This window comes from Wyeomyia smithii, chromosome 3 (assembly GCF_029784165.1).
Source record: "Wyeomyia smithii strain HCP4-BCI-WySm-NY-G18 chromosome 3, ASM2978416v1, whole genome shotgun sequence".
NCBI lineage: Eukaryota > Metazoa > Arthropoda > Insecta > Diptera > Culicidae > Wyeomyia > Wyeomyia smithii.
This window is the reverse complement of record NC_073696.1, coordinates 60,973,144-60,983,973: the sequence shown is the minus strand read 5'-3', so window position 1 is coordinate 60,983,973 and position 10,830 is coordinate 60,973,144. Positions and strand designations below refer to the sequence as shown.

Below are 10,830 nucleotides of genomic sequence, written 5' to 3'. Positions count from 1 at the left end.
ATATTTTGAATGAAGTTCATTGGATATTTTTAAATTTTCTGCAAATGAGAAGTTGAAGTGCTGCCGAATTGTAATATGCACATTTAATACGACATCATTAAACGGGAACGGAACAAAGGCTACGGTTATGCAGAACGCGAATGCCGGCGCAATGCGATTCGCCTTACCGTGGTGAAATGCACAGCTCTTTTTAAGGCGAAGTAGAGCTATACATTTCAACAGATTTCGTCTTGCCGAATCGCATCGCGCCGTTATTTGCGTTCTGCATGACCGTAGCCAAACACTAAGCGACGCAAACACGTAATAATAGTCAGAGTATGCATGAGGATGAAGATAATTAAGTTTGGATTATAGCGCAAAACGAGAAAATATTAACTCTTCAAATAATCATTTGTGTTCTTCAAATTTCAGTTGTTCAATTTAATATCCGATGAAATGTTTCATAACTCTGCCGACCGTGCTTGGGAAAGCGCGGTATAACGACTAATCAGAGGTTGAATTTTGTGTTTTGACAAGGCTTAAGAGTTGGAGCGGGGGCCTAGTGTGGTTGATAACGTCTCCGTCAACCACGTTCGACGCCTGGGTTCGAATCCCACCGCCGACATAGGTGTCGATGGTTGTGAGGTGGCGTGATCCACTCACAACCAACCCAACTGGTCTAGATTCAATCCTAGCCGACACCGGGAGATTTTCTGAGGCGAAAAATCTCTGGGATCACGCCTTCCATCGCATGAGGAAGTAAAGCCGTTGGCGCCGGTCCGTTAATAAACGGGTCGTGAGTTAGGGTCCTGGGTGTGGAGTCGCCTCCCTGGGCGTCGGTGATTGGCCACAACAGTGGCGGAACTAGACCGACGGAAAATAAACGAGAATAAAAAAAAAAGGCTTAAGAGTTTTCAATAGTACAATAGTTCGAATGATAAAATTGCAATTTCATGCATTTGGTAGAAATCTTAGAAGATTTTCTAATCGATTGTTGCAAAAACGAAGGAAATCCATCGAAAAACTAACCGATTTATTAGCATTTGAAATTTTTCTCACTTTTTTCAGTTTTAGGTTTTCATTTTACATCCCTATGTAGCCGAGCTTCCTGAGAGAACTATTCTAATTCAAAATTAAATCTTCATTAATTCATTTGTTGTCCTTATAAGGACAATTGTTCAATTTATCATTGATAGTGAAGACTAAGGCGCACGGTCAACACAATGAGAAAGGTGTTTTCACATTGAAAACTAGACACGGCTTAACTGGAGGAAGTGTTGGCAAATGCATCTACCGCTAATACCACCGCTATCACACGAAAGCGCGTCGTTTCATGTGGGGAATATCAACAACGAAAAATGACGCGCGTCTAAGCATAACCCGAACTGTTTCGCCGTGCTGCTCCCATTTACCTTTACATCGGCCTCAGGGAAGTACCGGCTGCATCTGCATCTACCGCTGAGGCTGTCACTATACTGCTATTGGTACCAAAAGCTATTAACTCTTCAAATAAGTGTGTTATTTGTTCTCAAAAGAACAATTGTTCAATTCAAAATCGGATTTACGCAATCGCATCTCTGTAATATTACCGACAATAATATTCTTCTGAACAAACTGATACAACTTTCCCATTAGGCCTCTGCCATAATAGATGCGAAAAGTGACGCGAACCGATTCGCTCAGCTGTAGGTTAATGTACAGCCATCAGTAGAGCTGTACATCAACCTACGGCCGAGCGAATCGGTTCGCGCCGCTTTTCGCGTCTACTATGGCAGAGGCCTTAGAGAAAGTTGCTGGCTGATGTATTCACTTCATGCAAGCCTGCTACTGATGCTTCCCGCTACCACACTGAAACAGCATTTTAGTGAAGGGAGTGTCGTTGCATCAGCTGACCCTGCTACTATCGATGCTGATATACCCGCTGCAACAGCTACGCTATGCATAGCCATGCCACAGTTGTGGCCGCTATACGCTGGCCCAACTGCTGAGCAACTGCAACGCTATCCGTAGCCATGCCACAGTTGTGGCCGCCATTGATATCCGCTGTACCTGCATCTGCTGGCCCTGCTGCTATCGATGGTGAGATCCGCTGAAACTGCTACGCTTATTCGCAGCCATGCCACAGTTGTGGCCGCCATCCGCTATCGATGGTACCCACTGCTCGCTCCCGCTGCTGCTAAGGGAGGACTGCTGTTCAGAACTACTATGAGCGGCTTCGACTAAAACAGGCTCTTATATAGGGATGAAAATAGGAATGAATTTTTTTACGTACGTGGTGGAATGATATAACTTGAAAAATATGTGTGACTTCATTCTGGTTCAGAGCGATCATTTGATAAGCTCCACCTCTTTTTTCAGTTTCTAAAGTTTTTCCTCAGTTTCGTAGCACGGATGCACAAAAATGATTTCTTGCCGAACCGGACCGATAGCACTCTCATTGAAGCAACAAAATAACATGTTTTGTGTCGTGTTGCGCAGCTTCGTTGAAGAAAATGTTCCCGTCCCCGTGTCGCATGTAAGCAGATTATTGCGTTCAGTAGACAGTAGATAGTGTATCCAGCGAATAAACACCGATGGTGCTCTCACACACGCAACGGTTTTAACCCGTATCTTATTGCGGTTTGTAACATCAAGCGATTTCGTTTGCTCGCTGTTGCGTGTTGCATCATGTTGCAAATTGGCAGCTGGGAGACGACGAAATTCTGTTTATGCTGATTGATTAAATCGACTTCATATTAGCTCTGCATAGTCGAACTAACTGCTTGTGTGAATGCGTTCTAACAGGGCAGTTTATTATTCAATGTCGGTTATGCTGATCGCAGCGTTTGCGCTGCCCCTACAGTGGGGAGTTTAGTGAATAAAGTAAAAATTAGACAACTACAACAGAATTTGATTGCATCCCGCACAGAATTTCTGCTTGTGTTGATGCCAGAAAACTATTAACCTTCAATTATTTTTTTATTTGCCTTCAAAAAAGCATTTTGCTGTTCAAAATCGGTTGCTAAAAACAACCTTTGAGCTGCCCTAACATTGGGAGAATTAAGATACACGGACAACATGCACTGTGAAGGTATTTCACATTCAGTAAATTAGACGGGTGCGACAAATTTAAATTGCTAGGATGCAACACAGAATACTTGCTTGCGTTGACAAAAATTATTAACTTTCAATGACTTGTTTATTTGCCTTCGAAAAGGCATTTTGATTTCCAAAATTGGATTTCCTGATGGCAATCTTCATGCTGCCCCAACACGGGGGGAATAATGGCTGTCTGGCGACACACGCTGAGAAAAACCGCGCTGCTCCTGAGACGTGGTGACCAACCACAGAGCTAGTGCTGCTGCTAAGGAAGGACGACTGCTGTTGTCGCTGTCTAGAACTATTATGAGCGGCTCCGGCTGAAACAGGCTCTTATATAGGCCAAATAGCATGTTTTCAATTGCAAGGTATATGATCCTGTCGACCGTGCTTGGGAAGCAAGCATATAACGACCAATCAGAGGTCGAATTTTTCGTTTTGACAAGGCTTGACTATTTTCAATAGTACAATAGTGTGAATAATAAAATTACAATTATCTTATTTTGGGAAGAATCTTAGAAGATTTTCCAATCTATTGCTGCAAGAACGAAGGAAATCCATCGAATACTAACCGATTTATTAGCATTTGAAATTGGACATATTTTTCACTTTTTTCGGTTTTAGATTTTCATTTCACATCCCTATGTAGCCGAACTTCCTGAGAGAAGTATTCTACTTCAAAAGAATTGCAAAAGAATATCACAGCTTGATGGGGCTAAATAATATGTTTTAGGATTGATCGAAATTATATGATATAAAAATAATTATTAAAGCAAATGTAGTGATTGTATAACCAAACCATTAATAAAAAAAAGTTGAAAACCAAACTGAATACATTGACGACAACATTAGCATGTTTTCTTTTACTTTCATGGCTACTCCACGATGCAATAAATTATGACGGTCCTTCAGTGGAACGAAATCTTTCTCCAAAAGTCAAAAGCTAGTGACTATTGCAGTCGACAATCTCAGATCCCGTGATGGATAGCTGTCCGGCTCAGACGATCAGTCGACGACGATCTATTTAACATAACAAAAAGTGTCCGGTAGCAGTGCTTGAAAGTTGGAATCAGCAGCGCGGAGAGAAGAAAAAAGTGCTTTTATACAGTTCATCCATTCGTCATCTGGTTCCACATTTATTTTGCGTGATAATAATTTCTTTGCCATGCTGATGGACAATGAAGGCAGAAAGTAGAAGACAAGTTTGAAGAACTCCAGCAACGAATTGATGGGCGATATTTTTTCACAACTTGGGAAAGAGAAAATATATATTTTTATTTTCGAGGTACAATGCAATTAATGGTAAGTTTTATAAGTTTGACCATTTGAAAATTTCTCCTTGGACAATTTTCCGTTATTCAAAGTCACGAAATTCAGATTTATTTTCGATATTTCTTGTAAGAGTAATAATGTTTTAAATTTGAAACTAGAAGCGTAAACTTTCTGATAATTTTATGTTATTGTTTCCACAAGGTATGTTTTGTATGCAATATTTATATGACATGACACAATGCACATCATGTTTCACGAAACCGGAGAGTAGCTACATTCCGCGTGGACAAAAAATCGTTAATTTAGACCGCTCGGTGGACAACCAGGGACATTGACCAAACCACCGTTCTCCCCCTCTTTGTCCACGTGGACATTTTTACAAAGACAAATTTGAAATCGTTTATTTCTGCCGTTTATTTATTGATAAACATTAAAAAATGTCCAAAACCATCTAGACCAGAAAAGTCATAGTTGAAAGAATCCCATGAAAATTCAGCCTGAAAGATCTGGAAAATGCACCAAAAAACAGAAAATGGCAAAGCACTAACTGATTCTGGATTTTGCTGTGAATAGTTTCAAAGATGAAAACTAAAACAAAAACGATTTCTAGTTTTGCTGGAAATTTTTGTTATAAAAAGAACTTAAATATTAATCTCATTTTGGGTGCTGCAAAAAATGTTATAACTTTTCTTGAAACCAAACAAATTCAAATACTTTCAAACGGAAATTATGCTTCATATGATTGTAAACATTTCTGAACGCCAGAAAAACAACACAATAGACACCAAAATTTACTTTAAAATGACTCCCGGCAAAACAAAATTGGAAGCTAAACAGAAAATAGCCAGGACATAGCTCAAAATTAATAAAAAGAGCTTCTAAACACAAAAATAGAACCAAAAATTGTTTTCTAATATAGATTTAAACCGCTTAAACTAATCAAATAAAAGAAGGATAAGAGAATTTAAAAGTTAGCTCAATATGGCTTTCCCTTACGTCAGGAAAAGGCTGAAGGCTACTGTCAAAAGCTTATCCCACAATTAAAAATAATTGAAAACGCCTTTAGAAGGTGGAAAGAAAGTATCACTAAGTTTATGATGAAAAACATCCCTAGAATTCAGAAGAAATCGAGAAAATAACAATTTTGAATATAATTTTACGTGACTATCCCTTATTATATATCTTTTTATTTTTCAAAAAACCGAAAAAAATTATTGCATTATCTTCAAATACAACATTTTGAGAACATTCTCACAATTTTTCATTAAGATCTGAGCAATAGGGAGAAAGTTAGAGCGATTTGCAGCGCGCCTCGCCACGGCCGCATAAGCTAAACTTGAAACTTTACACGCGGGTATCTCGGAATAGTGTTTTCCGAAAAATGGTTTTGCCGTGATCCTGATTGCGGGAAAACTACTGAACCGATTTTCTTCATCTTTTTTTTAAATTTCCCTTTGTAAATTCGTCGGTCCTTGAACGATCGCGTTTTGCAACATACAGTTACAAAAATTTTTAATGCGTACATTAAAAATACGTAAACGTAAATTTTTTGGGAAAAACGTTCCCGTTTGCACTGAAAACAAAATACTCATAAAAGCGATCGTTCAAGGATACGGCATACTTCTAAACTAATAAAATAATATGAGTTTTTTTATTTCAGTTGACCCGCTGAGTCTCTATCATGATCACCGCGAGCCTCTGCAATAAAATAGCGTTTCGGGGAAACGGCCATTACTCCGGTAATAATTGGTATATTTCAAAATCAAACGTATTTTTTTGTTGTTGATAAACTGTACTTTCAGAAAAATACCCCTTTGATGCAATGAAAATGGTGCTATGCCCTTAAAAATAAATTCAAACTTCCCTCATTTTTCTCGGTCAAAAAGGTATATAATCCCTTAAGAAGAGAGAGAAGATAGTTCAGAGAAAAAAAAACCAAAACAAAAATTCAAAAATGCATTTGAAGGTGAGCGAAACACGCATTTCAATCTTTACTCAAGAAACAAAATAACTCCAAATTCAGGTAGAACCACGAAAAATATAAGTGCTTGATTTCAGTTTGACAGAAAGCGACCAAAAGCATCGGGAACAAACAAAACGGTTAGAATAAATCATATCAGAAATGAGCTAAAAAATAAATGGGTCATTCCATCTCAGGTGTGCACACCTCATGAGAAAAACTCAAGTTACAGCATTCTTAAGAACCTTTGAATTTTTTAATTTACGAGGTAAGATTATTCCTTTTGGTATCCTTTCTTAAGAATGCTGTAACTCGAATTTTTCTCATAATACCTCCACGTAATAGGTGTTTTTAGGGTAAAATTTTCTCGGCAACACGATGCAAATGTCGAATTTGAAATCAAAAATATACTTATTGGCCGAAAAATGCAATTGAATTTTTCAACTGTAAAAACAACATATCTGGCAACACTGCTAGGCAATATTGTTATTATTTTTTTATTTCTTGAATAATTTTCTTTAAATTGCATTATTCGGAATGTCCAGTATCATACAAGTTTTGAAGATATTAGCAGATTAATAATAAGAAATGCAGTAAATCGAGTTTTGCCCATGATACCGCGGGGTGATAAGTGCCGAAAAATGCAATTTCATTTTTGAAATGCAAAAACAACATATCTGGCAACACCGTCGCTCAAAATTAATATTTTTTTGGAATCCTCAACTAATTTTCTTTAAAATTCATGTGTCGGTTCATTTCTAGACATCATGATTTTGAAGCTATAATTAATAGAAAACAAGACTTTTTGACGAAAAATTGCACTTTTTTCAAAAAAGTAGGGGGTCTCATGGGGCGGGGGTGAACCGATCGGCACCAAAATTGGGATTTTTGCATAATGACCTTAAATCAACCATTCCACAAAATTTGAGCCAAATCTGAGGAAATCGGTGACACGTTTGTCTCATTTTTTGCACACTTGAGATGGATTGACCCAAATGTGACTCGAACATCTGAAAACACTTCAAAATGCTTGAAAGAATAGAAATAGAATGATTTTCAAAAACTTCTCGAAATGGTTCGAAGGCTTAAAAAACTAACAACGGAAATGGTAGTTCAGAACACTAATAAAATAGAAAAGTTCAAAATATAATATGATCAAAAATTAGCCAGAAAAACGGAAGGGTTGTGTGCGAAGTCACGACCGCAACCTGAACATCGTGAATTTTAAAATGGACCTAAATCGAACTCAGATGCCATTTCGAATTTTTTCAGTGTCACCACATTATTTCAAGAGTTGTTCTTATGAGTGTTAGATAAAAGTTATTGTTATTGATCAATGCAAAAACAAGTAATGTAACAAATACACACAACCCTTTTGTTATTTACTAAAGGAAGTGCCCCTACCACTGACGCTGCTACCACCACTACCGCTACTGGTACCTACTCTTCAACTAAATAATAATTTTTGCCCTCAAAAGGAGAAATTGTTGTTCAATTAAATATCGGCTATTATGCTGATTGCATCTCTGTAGTATCCCCGACAGTGGGAATAAGGCACTCTTCTGATAACACAGTGCAAAGCAATGGAAATTTGACGGCCGATAGGCTTTGATTGCCAGCATCCCAAAAACGGTTATGTTTTGCCAAAATACGGCAGAGTTTTCCACTGGAGGAATGCTGTCACTGCCGCACAAAGGTAACTTTTCGGATGTTAGTGCTGCTTTCTCATAAGAGTCCCGCTGCAATCGGTTGCCGCTGCTATCTACTGTCGCTACTTCTGCTATCCGCTGCTACTTAGTTAGGACCATCTAGTCGTCATCTCCTGGCAAAATGATTTTTCTAACAGGAGCTTATGATCACTGTTTTGCCCATAAACGCATAAAAGTCACATTGTCAAAAAGGTACGGCTGAGTAAAACGCAGTAAATACAGAGCAATTCCACAAAAAACGGGCAACCAATCGAATCGACCAGTTTTGAGTTGGCTGAAACTTTGCATAGATGTTTGTATGGGCAAAAGATGCCATTTTGTGCTATTGGTTCAATGTTTTGGCACACGACTCATTTATGGGAAGCTATTTTTCAATAGCTATTTTGGGCAGGTATTGATGGTTACAAATATTTTTAGGGCTAAAAACGATTCACGTTTTTTCCTTTACATAACCGTTCGACAATTACAAGGTTTCGAAAAAAGTTGTCGAGGGATGCTTTTTAAGAAATAGTCTCAATTTTCATTTGAAAATATAAAAAAAACAAATTTTGTGATCCTACACTGATTCTTTTTTTCATTTTTTTTTTAAACAAAAAGTGATGTTCAGAAAAATGTTAACCTCACATTTATTTCGAAATAAATCCAACTATTGAGCATCCACTTGGTTCCAAAAATACTCATTTTTAGCAGAATTCGGTCATCTTTGGATAAATCAACATGTTGAATTTTTAAATGGCCATAAATCGACCTCAGATGCCATTTTGAATCTTTTCGGTGTTACCACATTATTTCCAGAGGTTATTTATTAGTGTTTATTAATGTTATTAATATTAATCGTTGTCAAACGCAACAAAGCAAGTAATGTAACAAACAGCCTCATGTAGTTTTAACTCAACTTGCCGTTGTGGCTTTGCACACAACCTTGCTTGCACCCGAAGATATTTACTCTTCGATTAAGTATTTAATTTGTCCTCAAAAGAACAATTAGTTGTTCAATTTATCAATATTATCGGATATCTGTGCTATCCCCGACAGTGTAAATAAGGCATTTTTTCAATAACACAGTGGAAAACTCTTTTCACACTGAAAATTTGATGGATCACATATTTTGACTGCCAGCATCCCAAAACGGTGGGGTGTTGTCAAAATACGGAAACTAAATGCCACCTGATGTATCTACTGATGTTGCCCGCTGCCGCACAAAGGTAGCTTTTTACTAGAGCAATTCTAGCTGAAACCGTCCCATTGAGAACATGTGGTCTTTTAAAACCGAGATTTTTGTGTCTAAATGATGGAAGGTGGTGAAAAAATGAGAAAATCACTTTGGTTAGTTCATATTGATGGACCCCTCTGGTTTAAGAAAACTTGAATTCTGAGCAATTCTTGATCTTTTTATTAATTTTTTTTTAATTTGTCATTGAATCTCCTACAACCAGCATACCTTTTTGAAGAGGAATGATAAGCTCAATAGCTTTCATTTGAAGTAGAAAAAGTATCAACTGGGATCGTTGTTCCATTTGTTACTGTTACTGTTGTTTGTTACGAATGTGACTCGAATGAATAGAATTTATTTTTTTTTATAATAAATAGTAGACTTTATAATAATAATAGGATAATATACAACTTTACTTTCTGAAAATTCAATATTATTCTTTTAATCATCAACGAAAAAAACTTGCTTTTCTAAAAGAGCTGATTGATTTTAATACAAGTCGGACTCGATTATCCGAAACTTAAAAATAAAATTTCGTTCCGGATAATCGAGTTTTCCGGATAACCGAATCACAGAAAAAATATTCAAATTTGCTATTAACGAACATAAAATAAATATTTTTTTCTATTTTACTTGTATGATGCAGTGCCGTAACCAGAAATTATTTCTGTAAAATCTTGAGAAGCAAAACAAATTAAATAAACATTGATTATTTTCACTTAATTCGAACATGTCCCACACATGCCGGAAGTGATATAAATGGTCCCAAATATGCTAGAAGGGATGGTAAAGGTAAAATTTCGGAATAAAAAAATAAAATTCCGGATAATCGAGTTTCCGGATAATCGAGTTTCCGGGTAATCGAGTCCGACCTGTACTCCAAATCTTATATGTTTGCATAATTCTGTGTACATATCGTGGATGTGCACGGGTCCATTGAGGACTAACATTACTTAATAAATTCAAACCAACAAAAATCAAATCAACATCCACAAAACTGTAAAAACTGGATTTTTTAGGAGAATGAAAAAGTCAAAATGAATGAAAAGAGATAAATTCTATGGGAAATTTCATCTAAACGGGCGGTAATTGATAACTGAATTTTTTTAAACAATCGTAATAATTTGTATTCATATTTCAACAAGGCCATTAATAATTCACGACGTAATCCAGGAGGTTTCATATTCTGCCTCAGAAACAATTATTATTCCATAATATAACGCTAAACAAAATGCGTTCCAACAGTAATATTATCCATAAATTAAGCATCATTGTGAACATTAAGTCATTTTAGATCAAGCAACGCATTCCGCAGTGTTTAACGGACATTATCGCGACATACTTTTATCAATTATTACAAATGAAACTTTTTTATTCCTGTACATTGTCCCAATATGTATTCATGTCAAACCTATTATAGAATACGGCATTACAAAGCGATTACCTCTTTAGTCCTAAAAATACCAACATAGAGAATATGCTTCACATCCGCACCTCCAGATTGTTTATCTGCCAGCGCAGTCTGGGTCGGCTGGGAATTAGAAGAATGAGTGGAATGGCACAGAATGCAGAAGAATTAACAACAACAAACGGAAAAATTGAAGCGAAAAAAATTGCAC

At 36.9% G+C, this 10,830-nt stretch overlaps 1 long non-coding RNA gene across 1 annotated transcript; it reads left to right on the top strand.

Annotated features, from left to right (window-relative positions):
* Positions 1–3,993: 3,993 nt before the first annotated feature.
* LOC129733138 (uncharacterized) lies at positions 3,994–6,527 on the top strand. Its single transcript, XR_008729438.1, has 3 exons — positions 3,994–4,359; positions 5,990–6,078; positions 6,132–6,527. It is a non-coding gene; the product is annotated as an uncharacterized LOC129733138 (long non-coding RNA).
* The last annotated feature ends 4,303 nt before the right edge of the window (positions 6,528–10,830 follow it).